Source organism: Pinus tabuliformis, chromosome 3_2 (assembly GCF_031772625.1).
Source record: "Pinus tabuliformis cultivar Carrire ecotype Pingquan chromosome 3_2, CPIR1, whole genome shotgun sequence".
NCBI classification, from domain to species: domain Eukaryota; kingdom Viridiplantae; phylum Streptophyta; class Pinopsida; order Pinales; family Pinaceae; genus Pinus; species Pinus tabuliformis.
Genome location: NC_142302.1, coordinates 1,221,869,194 through 1,221,892,872, shown reverse-complemented (window position 1 = coordinate 1,221,892,872; position 23,679 = coordinate 1,221,869,194). Strand labels below are relative to the sequence as shown.

At 39.2% G+C, this 23,679-nt stretch overlaps 1 long non-coding RNA gene across 1 annotated transcript; it reads left to right on the top strand.

Moving 5' to 3' along the window:
- The first annotated feature begins 423 nt into the window (after window positions 1-423).
- On the top strand, window positions 424-1,747 carry LOC149185134 (uncharacterized). Its single transcript, XR_016257822.1, has 2 exons — window positions 424-1,398; window positions 1,534-1,747. It is a non-coding gene; the product is annotated as an uncharacterized LOC149185134 (long non-coding RNA).
- The last annotated feature ends 21,932 nt before the right edge of the window (window positions 1,748-23,679 follow it).

The window sequence follows — 23,679 nt, the reverse complement described above, 5'->3', positions numbered from 1 at the left end:
AATTGTACTAGTAAAATGTGTTGGTAGGAGAAAAATGTTAGCTAAATATTTAAAGTATACAAAAAGCACTATCTTAAACAAAGCTGTATAGCTAGCATTCATGCCGCTTAGTTTAAATATAGTTAAATTAAAGTAAAAAAACTAGCTCCAAAGCAATTATATTATATAAAAATTGTATTCTCCAAATTAAACATGCAGTTAATGTTGCATTGAATATAATTAATTTTGCATTTACATTTGAAATATATTAGTTAGTCTACCTAAAAATATGACTTTTGTACAAATTAGAATAACATGTTCTCACATTTTTTTTAAACACTATGATTAATCATATTAATAAAATAATTGTGAAATTAAATAAAACATTAACGACGGATAGTACATGCGTGGTCCAGTAAGGAAGGGGCGAACTTTTGTGGCAAGGGCTAACCAGCCATATATTGTGTATTAAATGCTGGGCCAGTTATGTATGTGAAGCACGTCATGGGGGCGCATACATATCCATGGAACAGGACTCCGGCGACCACCTTGCGTTTCCGGTGACGAGCGCGGGACCCACCAACCGCGGCCCCCCGTCTCGAACTTGCTGTTGTCGACCTCCCCTCGCGCCAAAACGCGTTCGAAATCGGTCTATAGCGGCCTCTGCAACCCGGATTGACGCTGCACATTCCTGTTACATTCTATCGATTGAAATCTGATTTTGCAGAGACCTGGAAGGAGCATCGAGACCTATATCTTCGCTATTTTCAACGAGAACCAGAAGATCCTACCGCTTTACTTTCATTTCTTTTTTGAAATTGATAAGGACCTTGAGGATGTTGCCTGTATCCTCCAGATTTAGTTGTGCCAGAATTTTGATGGAAAGAGTAAAACCTGTACAACTCGGTCTAAAATGAAGCTTACCCTCAGCGTTTCCGGGTTGTTGCTTGGACGAAGTCCAGATCATTTGAATAGGGTTTGCTGACAATGTCTTTGTATGATGACCATGGAGGGACCTCCCCTAAATTGAGATGTAACAGCAATCCTTCTCTTGGAAAAAGTTGGAACAGGATACAATTTTCACGGGGCCGGCACAGGACCTTTTAGCCTGAGAGTGAAGCGCTCTTAATGTGTCACAAGTGAAATGAAATGCCTGCATCCTTTGGTCCAGGCGAAGCAACTTGTCATTCTCATGAATTTTATTTTTGCATTTCCTTACTACTGTCTTCACACACGAAACCTTATTACTGGTTCAACCGCCTAATTACCGCCTTCGTTTAATTGCAATTACTGGCTCAAGCCAGATTATGCCTCTTTAAATGCCTCGGTATGCCTTTGTCTTTCTCTCTGTATTATCTCAGCAATGCATCTTTTGCTGGTAATTCTTGTGTCGTTTCTGGTTGTGTTCCTTCTCTACTGGTAGCGTAAAAGTAGAATTATAGGGTTTTCAATTCAATTCTTGTTTTCTTCACACCAGTCTTTTCTTTTTCTTTTCTGGCATGCTGCTAGATGAATCTTAATGTGTACATATTTGCATTTGCATTCCCACTGTAGGTAAACAGGTCCAAGGATCGATCCTGTAGGAGGGGCTTTCAATGTCTTCTTCCAGGGCAGAGTAATGATAATCAGGGCACGCGGCGGTAGCGGATGACGCGCAGCAGGAGCAGGATGATTATTACTGACTGATTAAATATTGCATAGTTTCCTGAAGTAAATATAACCAAGAGAAAATAAATTTAATTCGACTGTTCTCTCTGTTTTTAAATTGAAGCCGAAGTTAAAGGGGGTTTTACCATTTTATAATCTGCTTCCTGTTTCTGTCAAATAAATAAATCTGTGTTTTCCCCTGCTTTTTCTGGGACAATAAATAATATTGTAGATTGCTATGGAAGAATCGAGGGAATTAGGCATTATTCTTTCATTCCTGTATACATAACCATAAACATGGAGCTTTACATTCACATGATAATAATGCAAGTATTTTAGCATATAATGCGTAAAAAAATATAATGTATGATTATTGATGGGTGAATTTATATCTGAAGGGTATTGTATCACTATAATGATAAATATTTACATATTGTATGTTATTATGTGTGGAAGAATCTATCTGCTCTTTGTTATTACTTGTGAATATCAGGTACGCGAGCAATGACATGAAAAATATATAATGCATGTAAATTAACTCAAAAAGAAGGGAGTAATATATATATTTGAGTAATCTTCCAGGTCTCTGTGTCCTACACAGACAAGCTGGGATATGCGTCTGACATGTGTGACGCAAAAAAGACTTGCAGGTCTCTAAAAGGCGATTTGCCTCTTTCATTTGCTCATGTTCTTCTGCAAGTTGGAGCTGTGAGGTCTATTGATGTGCAGCTGAAGGGTAAATTTGAGATTTTAAGGAATTCCAATTTCTTGTTAGGATTTGCAAATTAATTTTTTTGTTTTTTCAAACAGCGGTGTGTTTTTTAATTGTTCATTTCACTGAAATTATGGCCCAAAGAGGAGGGTTGTTGGTAAGTCAAAGGAAAGGGAAGACTACCATTATTGTTGTTGTTCCATTTTCTCTCAACTGACTAGTCTTTGTTAGTATTTCATCTGTTGCAAGTGCAATGTTGAAAAAAACAGTGTTGTACAGGTTCAAGAGAAGAAATATATATCATGGAAGTATGTATCAAGGCATCAAATGTTGGAAAACCAAGCTAAATGGGAAGAGAATGCTTTTTGAACATGTAATTTCTGCCATTGTCAATATAAGAGCACCTGTTACTAAGTTAAGGGCTATTTGTTAGCCTTTAATTGTGGACTTCGAGATGTAAAGTAATGAGTGCATATAAATGAAAAGAAATTGAAAGAGAGGATAATGCTGACTTAGGGAGTTGGCAGCGACAAGTAGGAAAAACAAGAATGAGAATCCTCTTCCATTCTTGAGGTAGTCCTCTAGCAAATTTGGGAATGGAACTTCGATTCAACCAGCAAGGAAGAGGCTGACACCAAATGGTGGTCTAGTGGACAAGACATTTCAATAAGAGAGGTGAGATGAGGTTGATCTTACCATTGGATTTTTCTTTCAACAATTTCAAATCCATTACATTTAATGTTGCATGCTCTCCTTTGTTTATTGAGATGTGCAGAGCTCTAGTACACTAGGCTTTGACTACGTAAGTAGGAGGTGAATAAAATCCTAGAGCCTATTCAATTATCATGGTCCTCATCCAATGTCATTTTTGTTTCTAATGGATGGAACGACGCAACATGCCATCCACTCATCAATTTCATGATGATTTCTTTGAATGGACCAATGTTCTTAAAAGCATTGAATGTTCTTGGAAAATACAAATTTGCACAATATATGGGTGAGTTGTTCATTAAAGTTCATATAAATGTTGATTCTTGTGTACAAATTATTACAATAATGCACATGTTTGCAAGGCCACTAACAGGATTGTGTAAGATAAATCCATATATACACCTTGCGTCGCTCATTCTTTTAATTTAGCATTTTAATCCATTGTTTTAGTTGTGACATGGATGGGAAGTCTTATTGATGATGCACATCATATCTGCGATTTTGTACAAAATCGTACTAATGCCCTCTCAATCTATAAAGGATACACATATCTATCATTGTTGAAGATTGAAAATATTTGGTTAGTCTCCTCATTCATCATGCTTAAGAGGTTGAGAGAGGTCAAGAACACTCTTGGAGCCATTGTTATTTTAGAGTTTTGGTCCTTTAGGATAAAGATGAATCAAATTTCTTCAAACAAGGTCAAAGATATAGTGTTAGATGATTGTTGGTGGAAGCGAGTAGAGCTTGCCATCAAGATTGTGGATTCTATCATTAATTTGTTGTAGTTTACAGGCACGAACCAACCCATCCTAGGAAATGTTTATGAGGGGTGGAATTCCATGATCGAGTTCATGACGATTTTTATTTTACATAATGAGTTGCTTAAGTACAAGTTATCAACAAGGACCTTGTGATAGCCCCTGGGTAATACCCCCCTCATTGTAAACCTTGTAATTATGTAATCTTAATGAAAAACCAGCTTGAGTAGTGGGACACGGATTCCAAAGTTTGAGAAAGGAAAACACTTGGGATTTAAGGAGAATTGGATTATTTCTTATAGCTAGGGAAGGCTAGAAGAGATGCCATTAAATGAGACTAGTTATAACAATCAATGAGGTAGGAAAGATGACAGAGAGTCCGTAATTCCTTTGATGAGTTTGCAAGGCAAAACAGGGCAAAAATTTAAAGAAGAGGATGGGTTGTGCTGGCAGATTTGACAAGCCAAGTCAACCAACAGGAACATGGTTGGGGACGCTGACACAAGAAATCCTCACGACCAAGCAAAAAGCAATGACAACAGTTGGGCACCAAGGAGGAGAGGGAGTCAAAACGGTTATAGAGAGTATCAAAGGACCATTGCAACAAAGCACATAAGGGGAAGGAACATATGGTGAAAAAGGAAGAAGGAAAACAATATGAGCACAACCAAGAAGGGGAATAAAAAATCTCACCGTTGCTACAAGAGTTGAGAAGCAAGAAGTACTTTGGTTGAGCATTGCAAGGTTGGAAGAACATCTCTTGGGTGAGGGAAGCAGTCTTTGGATTCCTTGGATAGTTGAAGGGTGGAGATGGATGATCTTTGGATTCCCTTGATAGCTGGGGTGGCGGTCAAGCTCTTGGCTTTCCAGTAAAGATAGTTATGAATCTTTCTTGATTGTTTCATGGTTCTTGCAATGTATTTTGGATTCCCAAGCTTGGGTGGAACCACTGTGTATGCTTGCGTCACTAAGGGTGGAGGTGTCGACCTATGAATTACCTTGTGTTATTGAGGGTGGATGTGTCAACCTTTGGATCCATTTGTGTTGCTGAGGGTGGAGGTGTCAACCTCTAAATTCCCTTTTTTGGTTGGTGGGTGGAGACTGAGAGGTCTCTGGATTCCATATTTCAGCCTGTGGAAAGAGTAGTTGGTGGGTGGAGGTGTTGGGGCCTCTGGAGTCCATGTTTTCACGTGGCAGCATGGATTGAATCCTTTGAGCAATCCTTCTCAAACTATGGAATCTAGCTCAAGGGTGATTTGTTGCGAGAAAGACTGCAATGCCGACCAATCTAAGGTTGGGTGGAGAGTTGAAATACCAGTCACAGTTTCCAACAACTTGAACATAATAAGATAAGTTACTTATTGTGTACTTATCATATTGAAAGGATGAGTATTCTTGCTATGATGACTCGTTCTTGTATTAGCATTGTTAATGTAGGAATATGTTGTTCTTGTTTGTCTATGATGAGATGTTGTATGTATGCGTGTAATTCTCATGGTCATGAAGGGCATGGAGACCTTGTGTGTGTAAGCTAATACATTCATAATGTGCAAAGATGATCGCATGATCCTTTGTGACTACAAAATGTGGTTGACTATGCTATTACAACATGGGAATTCCACCATTTTGGTTACTGGTAATCTAGTAGATGGTGGAGGGAGCCAGTGTGGCTTCACCCTACATCAACTAGAGGGTACTCGAATTTCAATGGTTAGTTGAGGCCTATTTCGGCTCGACAGGTGTCAAATTTCCATAATGAGGGCTCAATTGCTAGCGTGGGGCCCTGGCGAGAGGACCCAGCTTGTTGGGCACTCAATTCTTCGGAGGGTCATTGACCGATGACGTAGTGGATTGATTATCGTCACATGCATGAAGTTGTATGCATAGAGCAGAAGTCCTTGAAGAGTGTGGGATACTTTCCTTGTTGTCATACTAGGTGAAGAAATCTAATGGTTGTCAGTGTTAAGTTATGTTGGCCTAACTAGGGTATTTCTCAGTCGAGGTAAGTCGACTAGTAGGGATTTGACTGGTTTGTCTAGGCAAAGTGAGTCAACTAGTTGGGTGGGATCCACTAGTCAAGGTTGGCTTCCATGGCCAAGACATGTTGGAAGGAATCTAGACGTGGATAAGTTATGCATAGTTCTAGCCATGCAAAATCCCAGTAAGACGTGTTGGAAGGAATGCTTAGAAAACAGATCAAGAATCGCCTGCAGGACCTGCTGAGTTAGGGGGTCAGGATAGTCGTCTAGGTCAGGCAAGTCGGGGTCGGATGTGAGTCAGAACTGTTAAAGTCGGGAAGGGTCTGCTAGTCGTGGTTGGGTCGGGGCCTAGGAGCAGGTCAGGTTGTAGCCTAGTCAAGCTCATTGGCAGTCAATCAGGGTGAGGTCAGAGCTTCGTCTAGTGTTATGCCTGATATTTTAGAGAAATAGGCTAACTTCTAACCATCCACTAGTGCGATTGTTATGTGTGGGTCTAACCATAGTGGCAGAACAACCACTTAGGCTACATGTAAGAAGCTATGTGGGAAACATGTACAGGCCACCACTAAAGTCAATGGGTCAACACTAAATGACCATATATGTTAACTTGTAAGTCGGGGCGGGTCAAGGTTTGTGTCGTCGGGAAGGTATTGATAAGATGAATGTGACAATAATGTTTGTTTCTAGATGAATAAGTTGAAAGAATGATGAATTTTATGACCCCACTCCAATGACAAAACCATGAAGGTCGGGTTAAGAAAAAGTAACAATTTCCGCTGAGTTGGTGTAGGCTAGGTGGTGGAAGGAAGCGTTACATAGTGGCACCAGAGCTAGAGGTTCAAATATTGGACCTTTGGGGATAGAATAGAAGTTATGCTATAGAGTTAATAGAGCAAAGGTTCAACGTTGGACCTTTGGAGACTAAGTGAGACTTTAGAGCAGCGTCATAAGTGTTAAAAAGCGTTATGGTTGTCTGGATTGACTATATGAGCTGCTTGAGGTGGTTCCATTGTGATTTATGCATGTAGCATGGTGTTAATGGTTTGATATACTATTGTTGACTTGGATTTACTAACTTGAAGTGTCGTTTCAACAAGCCCTATCTTAACAGACTCTCAATACAGGCCATGGTAATGGTTAAGTTATGCATTTGAATTTTGCTTACTCTAACAAGTTATGTATGTGTATGATAGCACCTAAGGAGACACCACAAGCCAGAAGAGATGAGGATTGGAATGGTCCAGTACAACACTAACAAGGAAAAGAGTCGAGTATTGGGGAAAAGTATGCCCGTTTTAGGTGAGTGGCATGCCAATAGTAGAAAATTTTAATGTATTTCAATTAGGATTGTACAATGTATTGTTAAGAATGGACTAGTTGTATATGCATCGCACCAAGCTAGATTTCTTTGAGAAGGAAATCAAGTGCTTAGATGAGTCTAGAGAAAGGAGGATATTGTGGGGAAAATTAAAACCCACATCAATAAGGTTGACTATAGTTATGCAAGCCAAAATAAGTAGTAGGAAAGGATGAATTTTATTTGTTGTTCAAATTATTAACAGTGTTGATCCTAATGGCAACAATGAAGGGGATGACCAGGACATTCTAATGAAGTATCCCATCTTAAACCAATTTCAAGTTGTATTTCCTGAAGAGATGTTAGGTTTTCCTCCTCACAGAGAGGTGGATTTTTCTATTGAATTCCTACTAGGGATACCACCAGTAACCAAGGCTCCATACATAATGAGCACTCCAAAATTAATTGAGCTGGAATTGCAGTTCTGGGGGATGTTGGACAAGGGTTACATAATGCTAGGTGTGTCGCCATGGGGAGCACCACTGTTATTCGCAAAGAAAAAGGATGGCACACTAAGGTTGTGCATCGATCACAGGGAATTGAGTAAAGTAACCATTAAGAACAACTTTTTCCTTACCACGAATCGACGATCTATTTGATCAATTAAGAGGAGAAACAATATTTTCTAAGATCGATTTAAGATATGGATATCATCAAGTGTGCATTAAAGACGAAGACATATATAAAACCACCTTCCAAACGAGGTATGGGAATTATGAGTTTGTTGTAGTGCCCTTTTGGCTTAAATATGCACCTGCAATTTTTTGTTTTAACAAGTTCGGATATTGAGATTTCTATTCCAAAAGGAAAATGGAGCAAGCTCCCACTACAAATAGTTTTTTGGAGATTAACTCACTTTTAGAGGAAGAAGAGGGAGCGCAGTCCCGAATACCCCAAGCATTGGATCCAAAATTGTTCGGATTTCCTACTGCATTATGCTTATATTGTCTTACAAACTGATTAAGAAAAAAATTACATTTACATAACATGTGAAAAACTTATGATAATTGTTGAGAATGTTGCATTAGTATCACTGTTGTGATCTTCTAGAACTAGTTGACTAATGGTTTTTGCTGAGACTTGATCCTGCTGCACTGGTAGTTTGAGTTCTCTCCAGTTTGGTTTATGATGAGTCCCTTGAGATAGTTGATTGATTCCTCAAGGTGTGAGCACTTGTTCTTGAGCGAAGCAATTTCAATATTCTGCTCAGTAAGATGCCTTATCATAAAAGAATTCTCTGACTTCGATTGCTGCCTTATATCCTTCATTGTTTCGCGGATCTGATCTATCATAAATTTATTTTCTCTACATACTACACACTTGTCATTTTCGGAAGCTCTATCAAGAGGATTCATTTCCATTGTTGAGTAGAGCGGTGGCTTAGCTCTTCTCTGACGTCTGGAGATAACAAGGGATCGCTTTGACAGGGAGGAGGATGAGAGATCCGCAGAGAGTGCTCCATCTTGGTAGATATTGAATAAGATGACAAAGGATGAGAGATGAGGTAGAGAGCAGCTTGGAGTTGATGAGACAAGCAAAAGAACATGAGGGATGTTGGATAGATTGAAAGCAGGCCTGCGGGAGAGGGAGAGAAAGGCAAACAAAGAATCAAAGGGAGGTTGATGCGCGAAGAGGAAGCCACGACAGAAGATGAAGGATGTAGCGAAAGAGAGGCAAATATAAAGGAGAAAACAAAGGAGAGGATAAGGTCGAGGAGGAGTCACGAGAAAACTGAGGGAGCTCTTCAGACTTGGAAATTGAGCAGGAGCGGGAGAGGGGTACGAGAAGGATTTGAGAGAGATCTATTTTCACAGAAGGAGGATTATTTATAGCTTTAGTCAAATTCCTATCCATATATCGATGTGACAATGACATGATTGGTATGAAGGATATTTTATGGAATTGGAATATGTATAATGTCATGAAGAATACGAGATTCACCAGGAGGCCTTGCTACTGCCAAGTTGGCCTAGGTGTTAGCTGAGTTGTTGTTTTCTCTTAGAATGTGCTTGAAGGAAACATGGCCCAAATTTAAAAGATTTTGTCTGATTCTTGTTATGGATTGGCACAAAGAAGCATTTGTTGGGTTGCTTCTTTTAGTCATATCTTGAATGATTATAGTCGAGTCACCCATTATGACTAGATTCTGAATATTCCTTTTTCTTAGGATGATTGTGCCCAACAACATACCGTAGGCCTCTGCCTTGTTGTTTGTGTTTTTCCCAAGTCCCCATTCATAGGTGATAGGGTTAATTCCACCTGGTTCTAGGAGGATGCCACTAGCTCCTGCTTTGCCTAGATTTTCCTTTGAAGCGCCATAAAAAAAAGGCAGGGTCTGTTTAAATTTTTCATCCAAATGATGACTTCTTCATTTTTTAGCCTAATTTTCCAATTTTGAAGTGTTGGCTTTAAATTGGGGGTGCTTGGCCAATTAGGCCTACTAATTGCATAGTTGGTCCAACTTCTCTCCGCTTGCCGTATCTTATTAGTGTCAATTGGTTTCATTCCTTTTGAAGATAGGAATTCAGATGTAAGACCCCAAGTCCTAGACAATACTTTGTCGATCACTGGATTCCTTCCAACATGTCTTGGCCATGGAAGCCAACCTTGACTAGTGGATCCCACCCAACTAGTTGACTCACTTTGCCTAGACAAACTAGTCAAATCCCTACTAGTCGACTTACCTCGACTGAGAAATACCCTAGTTAGGCCAACATAACTTAACACTGACAACCATTAGATTTCTTCACCTAGTATGACAACAAGGAAAGTATCCCACACTCTTCAAGGACTTCTGCTCTATGCATACAACTTCATGCATGTGACGATAATCAATCCACTACGTCATCGGTCAATGACCCTCCGAGGAATTGAGTGCCCAACAAGCTGGGTCCTCTCGCCAGGGCCCCACGCTAGCAATTGAGCCCTCATTATGGAAATTTGACACCTGTCGAGCCGAAATAGGCCTCAACTAACCATTGAAATTCGAGTACCCTCTAGTTGATGTAGGGTGAAGCCACACTGGCTCCCTCCACCATCTACTAGATTACCAGTAACCAAAATGGTGGAATTCCCATGTTGTAATAGCATAGTCAACCACATTTTGTAGTCACAAGGGATCATGCGATCATCTTTGCACATTATGAATGTATTAGCTTACACACACAAGGTCTCCATGCCCTTCATGACCATGAGAATTACACGCATACATACAACATCTCATCATAGACAAACAAGAACAACATATTCCTACATTAACAATGCTAATACAAGAACGAGTCATCATAGCAAGAATACTCATCCTTTCAATATGATAAGTACACAATAAGTAACTTATCTTATTATGTTCAAGTTGTTGGAAACTGTGACTGGTATTTCAACTCTCCACCCAACCTTAGATTGGTCGGCATTGCAGTCTTTCTCGCAACAAATCACCCTTGAGCTAGATTCCATAGTTTGAGAAGGATTGCTCAAAGGATTCAATCCATGCTGCCACGTGAAAACATGGACTCCAGAGGCCCCAACACCTCCACCCACCAACTACTCTTTCCACAGGCTGAAATATGGAATCCAGAGACCTCTCAGTCTCCACCCACCAACCAAAAAAGGGAATTTAGAGGTTGACACCTCCACCCTCAGCAACACAAATGGATCCAAAGGTTGACACATCCACCCTCAATAACACAAGGTAATCCATAGGTCGACACCTCCACCCTTAGTGACGCAAGCATACACAGTGGTTCCACCCAAGCTTGGGAATCCAAAATACATTGCAAGAACCATGAAACAAGCAAGAAAGATTCATAACTATCTTTACTGGAAAGCCAAGAGCTTGACCGCCACCCCAGCTATCAAGGGAATCCAAAGATCATCCATCTCCACCCTTCAACTATCCAAGGAATCCAAAGATTGCTTCCCTCACCCAAGAGATGTTCTTCCAACCTTGCAATGCTCAACCAAAGTACTTCTTGCTTCTCAACTCTTGTAGCAACGGTGAGATTTTTTATTCCCCTTCTTGGTTGTGCTCATATTGTTTTCCTTCTTCCTTTTTCACCATATGTTCCTTCCCCTTATGTGCTTTGTTGCAATGGTCCTTTGATACTCTCTATAACCGTTTTGACTCCCTCTCCTCCTTGGTGCCCAACTGTTCTCATTGCTTTTTGCTTGGTCGTGAGGATTTCTTGTGTCAGCTTCCCCAACCATGTTCCTGTTGGTTGACTTGGCTTGTCAAATCTGCCAGCACAACCCATCCTCTTCTTTAAATTTTTGCCCTGTTTTGCCTTGCAAACTCATCAAAGGAATTACGGACTCTCTGTCATCTTTCCTACCTCATTGATTGTTATAACTAGTCTCATTTAATGGCATCTCTTCTAGCCTTCCCTAGCTATAAGAAATAATCCAATTCTCCTTAAATCCCAAGTGTTTTCCTTTCTCAAACTTTGGAATCCGTGTCCCACTACTCAAGCTGGTTTTTCATTAAGATTACATAATTACAAGGTTTACAATGAGGGGGGTATTACCCAGGGGCTATCACAAGGTCCTTGTTGATAACTTGTACTTAAGCAACTCATTATGTAAAATAAAAATCATCATGAACTCGATCATGGAATTCCACCCCTCATAAACATTTCCTAGGATGGGTTGGTTCGTGCCTGTAAACTACAACAAATTAATGATAGAATCCACAATCTTGATGGCAAGCTCTACTCGCTTCCACCAACAATCATCTAACACTATATCTTTGACCTTGTTTGAAGAAATTTGATTCGTCTTTATCCTAAAGGACCAAAACTCTAAAATAACAATGGCTCCAAGAGTGTTCTTGACCTCTCTCAACCTCTTAAGCATGATGAATGAGGAGACTAACCAAATATTTTCAATCTTCAACAATGATAGATATGTGTATCCTTTATAGATTGAGAGGGCATTAGTACGATTTTGTACAAAATCGCAGATATGATGTGCATCATCAATAAGACTTCCCATCCATGTCACAACTAAAACAATGGATTAAAATGCTAAATTAAAAGAATGAGCGACGCAAGGTGTATATATGGATTTATCTTACACAATCCTGTTAGTGGCCTTGCAAACATGTGCATTATTGTAATAATTTGTACACAAGAATCAACATTTATATGAACTTTAATGAACAACTCACCCATATATTGTGCAAATTTGTATTTTCCAAGAACATTCAATGATTTTAAGAACATTGGTCCATTCAAAGAAATCATCATGAAATTGATGAGTGGATGGCATGTTGCGCCGGTCCATCCATTAGAAACAAAAATGACATTGGATGAGGACCATGATAATTGAATAGGCTCTAGGATTTTATTCACCTCCTACTTACGTAGTCAAAGCCTAGTGTACTAGAGCTCTGCACATCTCAATAAACAAAGGAGAGCATGCAACATTAAATGTAATGGATTTGAAATTGTTGAAAGAAAAATCCAATGGTAAGATCAACCTCATCTCACCTCTCTTATTGAAATGTCTTGTCCACTAGACCACCATTTGGTGTCAGCCTCTTCCTTGCTGGTTGAATCGAAGTTCCATTCCCAAATTTGCTAGAGGACTACCTCAAGAATGGAAGAGGATTCTCATTCTTGTTTTTCCTACTTGTCGCTGCCAGCTCCCTAAGTAAGCATTATCCTCTCTTTCAATTTCTTTTCATTTATATGCACTCATTACTTTACATCTCGAAGTCCACAATTAAAGGCTAACAAATAGCCCTTAACTTAGTAACAGGTGCTCTTATATTGACAATGGCAGAAATTACATGTTCAAAAAGCATTCTCTTCCCATTTAGCTTGGTTTTCCAACATTTGATGCCTTGATATACATACTTCCATGATATATATTTCTTCTCTTGAACCTGTACAACACTTTTTTTCAACATTGCACTTGCAACAGATGAAATACTAACAAAGACTAGTCAGTTGAGAGAAAATGGAACAACAACAATAATGGTAGTCTTCCCTTTCCTTTGACTTACCAACAACCCTCCTCTTTGGGCCATAATTTCAGTGAAATGAACAATTAAAAAACACACCGCTGTTTGAAAAAACAAAAAAATTAATTTGCAAATCCTAACAAGAAATTGGAATTCCTTAAAATCTCAAATTTACCCTTCAGCTGCACATCAATAGACCTCACAGCTCCAACTTGCAGAAGAACATGAGCAAATGAAAGAGGCAAATCGCCTTTTAGAGACCTGCAAGTCTTTTTTGCGTCACACATGTCAGACGCATATCCCAGCTTGTCTGTGTAGGACACAGAGACCTGGAAGATTACTCAAATATATATATTACTCCCTTCTTTTTGAGTTAATTTACATGCATTATATATTTTTCATGTCATTGCTCGCGTACCTGATATTCACAAGTAATAACAAAGAGCAGATAGATTCTTCCACACATAATAACATACAATATGTAAATATTTATCATTATAGTGATACAATACCCTTCAGATATAAATTCACCCATCAATAATCATACATTATATTTTTTTACGCATTATATGCTAAAATACTTGCATTATTATCATGTGAATGTAAAGCTCCATGTTTATGGTTATGTATACAGGAATGAAAGAATAATGCCTAATTCCCTCGATTCTTCCATAGCAATCTACAATATTATTTATTGTCCCAGAAAAAGCAGGGGAAAACACAGATTTATTTATTTGACAGAAACAGGAAGCAGATTATAAAATGGTAAAACCCCCTTTAACTTCGGCTTCAATTTAAAAACAGAGAGAACAGTCGAATTAAATTTATTTTCTCTTGGTTATATTTACTTCAGGGAACTATGCAATATTTAATCAGTCAGTAATAATCATCCTGCTCCTGCTGCGCGTCATCCGCTACCGCCGCGTGCCCTGATTATCATTACTCTGCCCTGGAAGAAGACATTGAAAGCCCCTCCTACAGGATCGATCCTTGGACCTGTTTACCTACAGTGGGAATGCAAATGCAAATATGTACACATTAAGATTCATCTAGCAGCATGCCAGAAAAGAAAAAGAAAAGACTGGTGTGAAGAAAACAAGAATTGAATTGAAAACCCTATAATTCTACTTTTACGCTACCAGTAGAGAAGGAACACAACCAGAAACGACACAAGAATTACCAGCAAAAGATGCATTGCTGAGATAATACAGAGAGAAAGACAAAGGCATACCGAGGCATTTAAAGAGGCATAATCTGGCTTGAGCCAGTAATTGCAATTAAACGAAGGCGGTAATTAGGCGGTTGAACCAGTAATAAGGTTGCGTGTGTGAAGACAGTAGTAAGGAAATGCAAAAATAAAATTCATGAGAATGACAAGTTGCTTCGCCTGGACCAAAGGATGCAGGCATTTCATTTCACTTGTGACACATTAAGAGCGCTTCACTCTCAGGCTAAAAGGTCCTGTGCCGGCCCCGTGAAAATTGTATCCTGTTCCAACTTTTTCCAAGAGAAGGATTGCTGTTACATCTCAATTTAGGGGAGGTCCCTCCATGGTCATCATACAAAGACATTGTCAGCAAACCCTATTCAAATGATCTGGACTTCGTCCAAGCAACAACCCGGAAACGCTGAGGGTAAGCTTCATTTTAGACCGAGTTGTACAGGTTTTACTCTTTCCATCAAAATTCTGGCACAACTAAATCTGGAGGATACAGGCAACATCTTCAAGGTCCTTATCAATTTCAAAAAAGAAATGAAAGTAAAGCGGTAGGATCTTCTGGTTCTCGTTGAAAATAGCGAAGATATAGGTCTCGATGCTCCTTCCAGGTCTCTGCAAAATCAGATTTCAATCGATAGAATGTAACAGGAATGTGCAGCGTCAATCCGGGTTGCAGAGGCCGCTATAGACCGATTTCGAACGCGTTTTGGCGCGAGGGGAGGTCGACAACAGCAAGTTCGAGACGGGGGGCCGCGGTTGGTGGGTCCCGCGCTCGTCACCGGAAACACAAGGTGGTCGCCGGAGTCCCGTTCCATGGATATGTATGCGCCCCCATGACGTGCTTGACATACATAGCTGGCCCAGCATTTAATACACAATATATGGCTGGTTAGCCCTTGCCAACTTTTGTATCTGAACCTTGGCTATTAATTCATAAACAGGATTGTAGATGGCTCACATAATTAAACATTTAATTAAAAAAAACTGTCAACCATTCACGTCACATGTGTTATTAAATTCGAAAATCTGTCCCTGATGTTCGAGGGATGTGCCACGGTGCCACCATCGTCGCCATCTGTCTACATCTCTGTCATTTGTTGCGTGAGAGACTGAGTTTTAGAAGCAGAACGAAATTTCCTTTTCAGTGTGCGCTGGATTATCACTGCGAAGATTGTTGGAGAATCCGATTTTATCCAATTTATGATAAGAGCATTCCTTGTTGTTAGTACAAATTTTGTACATTGGAGGAGGATTTGGTTCGTATTTATCGTGGTCAGCACCTTGAAATTATTGCCAAAAAAACATGAAATTATTGCCAATTGCCAAATAAAACACAAAATTATTGCCCTAAAACTGCTTCTGCTTGGCTAAGAGTTCGTCTTTCTCGGACGTAAGGAAACAGGTTAACGGCCCAAGACCAGAGGCATCTGGCAGGAGTGAAAGCCACCAGCGGGTTATTTCAGGTGGCATGGTTTTCCTTGATAACAGTGATGTGTCAACTGACATTCGCGGATAGCAGCCAGAGATGGCTGTCCTCACTATTGGTTTGACAAACTGAGTTTGATAGGTTTTTCCACCTTTTGAGAAAAAAAAAAAAAAAACAAAAACACGAAATTATTGCCAAATAAGAACAAGACCAATAGAACGCCAGAAAAAAATAAAATAAAATATTTTTATATTTACAATATTTAAATTAAAAAAATATTTTTAATTTTTAGTCAGAAACTAACTTCACTGATTAAAGAATCAACAACTTATCCAATGTGTAATACCGGCAAGCGGCAGGATAATAAGTTAACTTTCACTTGAACAAGCTAACTTTCACTTCCATAAAGTTTTATTTCTTCCATATTTTGGACACCCGGCTTTACTTTTATGGTCCAAACAGATTTTGCACCATCCCAGGGCAACAAATAAAATAAAAATTTAACAACATAAATGAGAACCTTTTTGATGGATGTGAGCAATAAAATAAAAATTAACAACATAAATGAGAACCTTTTTTGATGGATGTGAGCAATAAAATAAAAATTTAACAACATAATGAGAACCTCTTTGATGGATTGGGTAATGAGTTTGGTAGCTTTTTATAATCAAATTTTATTAAACAATTCAACAACCACAAAAATAACCAACTAATACTAATAAAAGTACTTTTAATGCACACAATATCATATAAGTTTAAGCTCGAGACTTAATACTCTGGCCATGCCAGAAATACTACCTTATCTACCTCTAGAGTGGTCCAGAAATATTATTTTATCTATATTTATAGTACAGTCCACTGCACACACTTTTCTGTCCTACATTTTTTTTTTTACAAAATGGGTTAATTTCACACTACAATAATCAATCTACTTTATTCACTCATAAAAAATAAATTAAATGGTAGCATGGACTATATGGATAGATTTTCTGGGTAAAATGCTCTAATTTTGTACAAAATAGTGAATTGTTTTGTCAAATTATGTTTTTATGGTTTTTGTATTTTAATTTAGCTATATTTAAACTATGCTGCAGGAACTAGCTACTATATGGCCTTTGTTAGAAATATTAGTGTATAATTTAATTAACCTCAAACTATTTAAGTTTGTAAATTTTTTTTCTTTTTTTTTGCTGAAGCAAGAGCCAAACCTTCTATTTCAATAATTCAAAAGATAGTTTACAAAGTGTACATAAACCTGTCATTAAAGATCGCAGGAGAACAGGTACACCTGACTAGGACAAGGAACCACCCACTTCCTCACGGAAGCACCCAACTCAAGGAAAAGACAGAAAGACCACAACAATTCGGTCAAAACACCCCCTGGAGCCAACCAGCGTCAGCAGTGAAACCCGACCCCCAGTGAACGTAAAGGAGACGAGACGCGCCAAAAGAAAACTAAGAGATGGTCTGACGAGCCCCACTAAACAATGCAGAAAATTCCAACCGTCCATCCCGGTTGCCCGATCCGACAGCGAGGAGCAATATCGCTGCTCCGAACCCAACCACACTTTATTGCGCGATGAAGGGTGGTTTCTGTAACTGCCACCATGCCACATGTCATGCACTCTATGGGATCGCTCTCAATATTACAAAACCACTTACCACTTAATAGTCGTGCGATCACCGAAACCCGCCTATCGCCAGGACAGCTAACCCGGAAGCGGGAAGAGGATGCCTACTGTTGCACCCCATTAAATGCCCATTCTGCCAACTCGTACCGTGAAATCTGACGCTGATCCGGGAGAAGATGAATTCGAACCTGACGCTCAGCCTCTCTAGTACATCCTGCTGGGCTGAGATGGTACCCTCCGACAACATCAAATCGTGGAATTCAACCCCGCCCGAAATCGGAAAACCTCCCTGTCCTCCGCAGCTTGATCCTCGCAGATAGCTTTTAGACGACTTGGAGGAATTTCTTGCCACTCTTTAGCCATACCACATTTTGCACTGCTCGCACCTTGATTGGCTAGTAAGTTGCCAGTTTATTGGCATTACATCGAACATGGTTGAAACTTATGGTTCGAAGGCCCTGTAGATGCAGTTGGATTCTTTGATAAACCTGGATAAATTTCCAATGATTCGAGACTCTTTCCGGCCTGGAACCACCGCTGATTCTTTTCACTGCGTTGATGGTTATCTAAGAGTATGCTTCCACAATGATATTTGAGCGCTAATTCTTTGATAGAGACTCTAGACACTACTCTAATGCCATCACTTCCGCCATGTTATTAGTGGCTCTACCTAAATGGTAGTGGAAGATCAATATAATATTGCCCTCCTCATCCCTTAAAGCTCCTCCATAACCAGCGGTTCCCGGATTTCCTTTGGAGGCACCATCAATGTTGTATTTCAGAAAGCCTTTCGGTGGGGGTTGTCAGTGGTCCTTCTCTATTACCATGGTATTATCCTTTCTGTTTCTACTTTGAGGAGTTATCCCTGGCAGTCCTAGTTGCCTGAGAATTCTCTGCTCTTCATCTGAGGGGGGATTCGAGGGAATATTATTAACAGTAGAATTCACTGTCTCTCTGATCTGTTTCAAGATAAGATCAAGAAGATGTTGTGCTGCAGACTTACCATTCTTGAAAATTCTTTTATTTCTTTCTTTCCAAACGTTCCAGATAATAAAGCAGGGTGTGAAGGGCCAGGCCAAATTTAAGATTTCATTCTCCTTGAAGTTTTTTCTCCAATGGTTTAGGGTATTTGTGATACTTTCTCTGTCCCTATCTGATTGCTGGAAAATTGAAGAGAACAAATCCCAAAACCAAGCAGTATAAGAGTAGCTATTGAGAATATGTTCCATTGTATCCTCTTGCTCCTCACAGAGCTGGCATCTAGAGGGCCCCATAATTCCCCTTCTCCTAATATTGTCCCAAGTCAATATTTTCTTGTGATGAACCAGCCACATAAAAATCTTGATCTTCATCCAACCTTGCTGCCTCCAAAGATGCGTCCAGGTCTTGTCTGGAACCCTATAATTCAGCCCAAGTAAAAAACCTTTAGCTTCCTTGAGATTAAAGGCTCCTTGCTTGTTATTACCCCATCTCAATTGATCTTGCCCTTCTGTTTTTAAGATCATCCTTTGCTTGAGCAAGTCCCCAAGAGCCTTTGCTTTGAATTTTAGGGGGTTGTCCTCTCCACATTCAATGTTTCTCCAGCTTCTCCATTTTTCAGGGGTTTGCGCAAGATCCCAAAAATCCCTAACTCTGATTAACCCTTGGGCATCTGTTTCCTGCTTGAGGCTTACAAAATTCTCTGTTAGCAGTATTGGTTCCTGCTGCCATTTGTCCTCCCAAAAAAGAGCAAGATCTCCTACTCTAATTTCCCAGAAACTATTCTTTTGAACTAGAATTTTGTTCTCCCAGGCTCTGTTCCATATGTAGGAGCCTTTTATAGTTCCAGACATTCTTATGAGATCATTATTGTGCCACGAGCTGGCATACTTCTCTTTCCATATCTTGGCCCACTGAGCTTTTGGCTCCTGCACCCATCTCCACCAGAGTTTGGCTCCTAGAGCTCTACAAAGAATCTCTTGATCGTCCAGGCCAAGGCCCCCCTGACTTTTGGGTTTGCAAATTTTTTCCCAGGAAACCAGGGCCCATTTCTTTCTAGTTTCCTCCTTTCCCCACAGGAAGTCTCTTTGAATGTCTCTGATTTGCTCTAAGACACCTTTTGGAGCTGGGAGAGCTGATAACATAAAAACTGGGATGGATTGAAGAACAACCTTTGTCAGAACTAACCTGCCGGCCAGGTTCAAGGCTCGGAAGGTCCACTTATTTACTCTATCCTGCATCTTATTAAGAACGATTTCCCAAATACTCTTATGCATGGGTCTAGTAGTAAGAGGTATTCCTAAATATTTAGAGGGGAGGGAATCACGTTGAAATCCAAGAATTTTTGAGATATTTCTTTGGATAGCAATGTTAGTGTTGAAGAAGAATATTTTTGATTTAGAGAGGATGACTTCCATACCTGTAGCCAGGGCAAAATCTTTAAGAATTTGTTTAAAGGCCAAAGCCTCTTTGACTGTTGGAACACCTTGCAGTAAGGTATCATCAACAAATTGTTGATGAGTCAGCACAGAACTGTTCTCTGAAATTTGAAGACCCCTAATTTTATCCATATCCTTGGCCTGCTTGATGGATCTCCTAAGCCCTTCCATCACAAGAATAAAGAGGAAGGGTGAAAGAGGGTCTCCTTGCCTAAGGCCTCTAGAAGGATTGAAGATCTCTGAGGGGGATCCATTGACTAGAATGGAAACGCTGGAGGAGGACACTAGTGCCATAACCCATCTGACCCAGTTGTGGTCGAACCCAAAGGTATAGAGAACCTTCTTGATATAATTCCAATTCACTTTGTCACACACTTTGGCAATGTCCAATTGCATGAGCATCCCCGCCTGTTTTTTTGCTGGTTAGCGTGTGCACCACTTCATGTGCTTGAATAATGTTGTCTAGAATCTATCTTCTCTCCACAAAACCTGATTGTTCTTCAGACGAGGGGAGGAGAAGTTTGAGTCTATTAGCCACTACTTTGGATATTATCTTGTAAACCACATTACATAAGGCAATAGGTCTATACTTGTCAGCAGATTGAGCAATATCCTGTTTAGGAATAAGTGAAATAAAGGAGGTGTTGAGAGCTTTCAGGATAGTTTTGCTTCTCCTTGAATCCTCAACCACATTCACTATGTCCTCTTTGACAATATGCCAACATGCTTTAAAAAAATCCACATTGAAACCATCTGGGCCTGGAGCTTTGCCATTCTGCATATCTTTGAGAACCTCGCTGACCTCTTCTTCCTCAACTGGTCTATTGAGGTTAAAATTGTCCTCTCTAGACACCAGTTTGGGAATATGCCCTGTGATTCCCCTGATGGACTAATCCCTGTCAGGGGTGTTTTCCCGAGTGATGTTCCGAAAATGTTGGACAATCACAGTTTCAATATCTTTATGAGTGGTCTGAATTTCTCCTCCCTCCATTTTAATCATGGAGATTCTGTTGTGAGCTCTGTTAGCTATTGTGGATCTGTGAAAAAATCTGGTGTTCCGTTCTCCTTCCTTGAGCCATTGAATTCTGGATTTTTGTCTCCAAAATATTTCCTCTTGTTTGCATAAATTTTCCCAAACTCGATGGTATTTATCCGCCTGCTCACTTTTAGCTTTATCAAATCCATCTTTTATCAGATCCTTGTTGAGTTCTAGAATTTTGATTTCCACTGATTGTTTTTCCTCAAAAATGTTACCAAAATCTTTCCGGTTCCATTCCTTTAGTCTAAACTTAATGTGCTTAAGTCTTTTATGAAGAAGAAACATCTTAGATCCTTGTATTTGCAAGTCTTTAGCCCACCATTTTTCAACGTTACTAATGAAATCCGGGTGGGAGAGCCAGAGGTTTTTGAATCTGAAGGGTCTATTCCTAGAAGAGTCTATACCCTTGATTTCCAATTGAATCGGTGAGTGATCCGATCCCCCAAAAGGAAGCACTCTGGCTGTTATTTCACTATTTAGAAACATTAATTCCTCCGATAGCATGAACCTATTTAACTTCGACGCTACCTGCGCCTCACCTCCTCTTTTATCGTTCCATGTAAAAAGGACATTGCTTGAATCTGACTCAACCAAATTCATATTGTCTATAAAAGATTGAAACACTAAGGAGTCTTTGTTGAGCACTCTAGTACCTCCTCTTTTTTCTGAGAGAGATTTGATCATGTTAAAATCTCCTCCCAAGATCCAAGGCATTCCAGTCTGTTTGCTCTTGACGTCTCCAAGGGCTTCTAACAATTTGAGTTTATTCTCTAATTTTTGAGGACCGTAAACATTTATTACTAGGAATGTTTCCGAAACCCCAACAGGTTGAATGACCACTGATAGATAATTTCTTGATGCCTCTGCATCCAAAACGCTGATCCTTTGGGGATTCCAAAGAGTAAAAATACCCCTCGTTGCGTTCTCCGCTTTAACCTCTAGAAACTCATATCTAATGAGCCATTTGTTGTGTATGAGTCTTATTTTCTGAATGGAACATATTGTTTTGCGGATGAAAATCATGTCCGGCATATCTTGTTTCATTCTAGAACTAAGCAATCTTTGTTTTCTTTTACTTCCTAAACCTCTGATATTCCAAGATGTAAATTTTATATTTAAAGATTTGTAAAAGAGTAACTGGTTAAGTCTTTCATCTTACCCAAATCTATCATTAGCTTCCCACATTCCATCAAAAGTTCCCTCTGCTTTTTCTGGCCTCTCTTTTTACCAGCGTTTCTAGGAGCTAGTCCCGAGGATGGTTTCAATGTTTTCACTCCTTTGTTTTCCATTTTGTCAGTAGTTATTCCTGTTTCTGACCCTCTTCCCTGAATCTTCCATAAAAACAACTGCTGTATTTTGTTGCAGTCTAAGTTTATAAATTATAATCTATTATAAGAAAGGACGAAAATAAATGAAAAATAATTTAAATGTAAAACAAAATTACAATATTTTATTTAAACTATCATATATCTATCTTAACCACGGATCAATCAAGGTGGAGAGGGATCAAATCTCTCGAGGGGCAAATCTTTCTTCAAATTTTACATTCAAAAAAAAATTTGCACCTCCATAGATTTGATCCTCTCCAATCTAAATCCGTGGATAGATTTAAACTAATATATATATATAATTTGTCTAACTTTAAATTGAATTTTATCAAATAATCTTCAAGTGTGATATTTTTTTTTTTTTTTAAATTTGAAAGTTGTCGTGACTTAGCACAGATAGACAAATCAAGAAAATTTCATTTTGAAATCTTGATCCTTTTGCCAACAATTAAATCAAGAAAACATACCATCACATAGTTGCGAACAAGCTTCTAGCATCCCCTCCGGAACTTCTTATCATCAAAATCAGCTATAAATATCAGATATGCATTTCACTATGACCAAGGAGAATAAAAGAGTTGCAGGGTAACTGGGGGAAGGTGATTAGAAATCTGAGATTTTAAATCAAATATGGGAGCTAATTCCCTGATAGTTTTCTTGAATTTTTATAATTTGTTGTTAAAAGGGAATCAAATCTTCCAAACCCTTGCTTCTTTGCGCATCCAGTTACAACAGAAAATAAAGAGTATAAGAGAAATTGAAAGCAGAGTAGTCGCGATTTGTCCGAGAGGTTACAAGTTAACTCCGAGTACGTGGAATTGACTCTGGAGAATTAACAGATAAGCATCAAACTTCAGTTCATATGTCCGAAATCTCAATTGCCTTACTCCCCCGACAGACCCCACTTCTATAAGGTTGATTTGATGGAGCTTCAAAGGTAGTCAGTCCTGGAAGTGCCAAAATTGGAGGTCTATTACAAAATAGCTAAGGAGACCAACTTTAGTTATGCGCATGATACAGGATAAGCTTCTAATAAAGTCCAGGCAGTTGCACCAAAGTAATGCCTTAAGATTGCAGCAAATCTACATATATGAAAGCTGATTTTGAAAGGCAATGCAAAATTAATAGCAGATGAGGTTCTGAGGCCTGAGAACTGAGTCAGCTAAGCGTAATTTATTGTTGAAACTTGAACACTGTGATTCAAGAAATAAGAGAATTAATAAATGTCCTCATTTTCAAGGGTCGGTCTTCGTGTTAGATGACTGCTAATAGGGTTGCAGACAAACTTCCAAATGGCGTTGTCAGAGGACACAATTTCAGTGAAAAAAAAATTGCATAAATCTGATATGGGAGTGTTTGAATCCCGTTTTCAATGGTGGAAATGGATTCAATACCATTGAAAACATGTGTGGCACCCAAAATCTTGAAACTTGACAGCTGTAACCTGGATTTCCAAAATTTTCTACTAAATTTGCTCAAAATCATTACCAGAATTTCCATTATTTTCCAGAGAA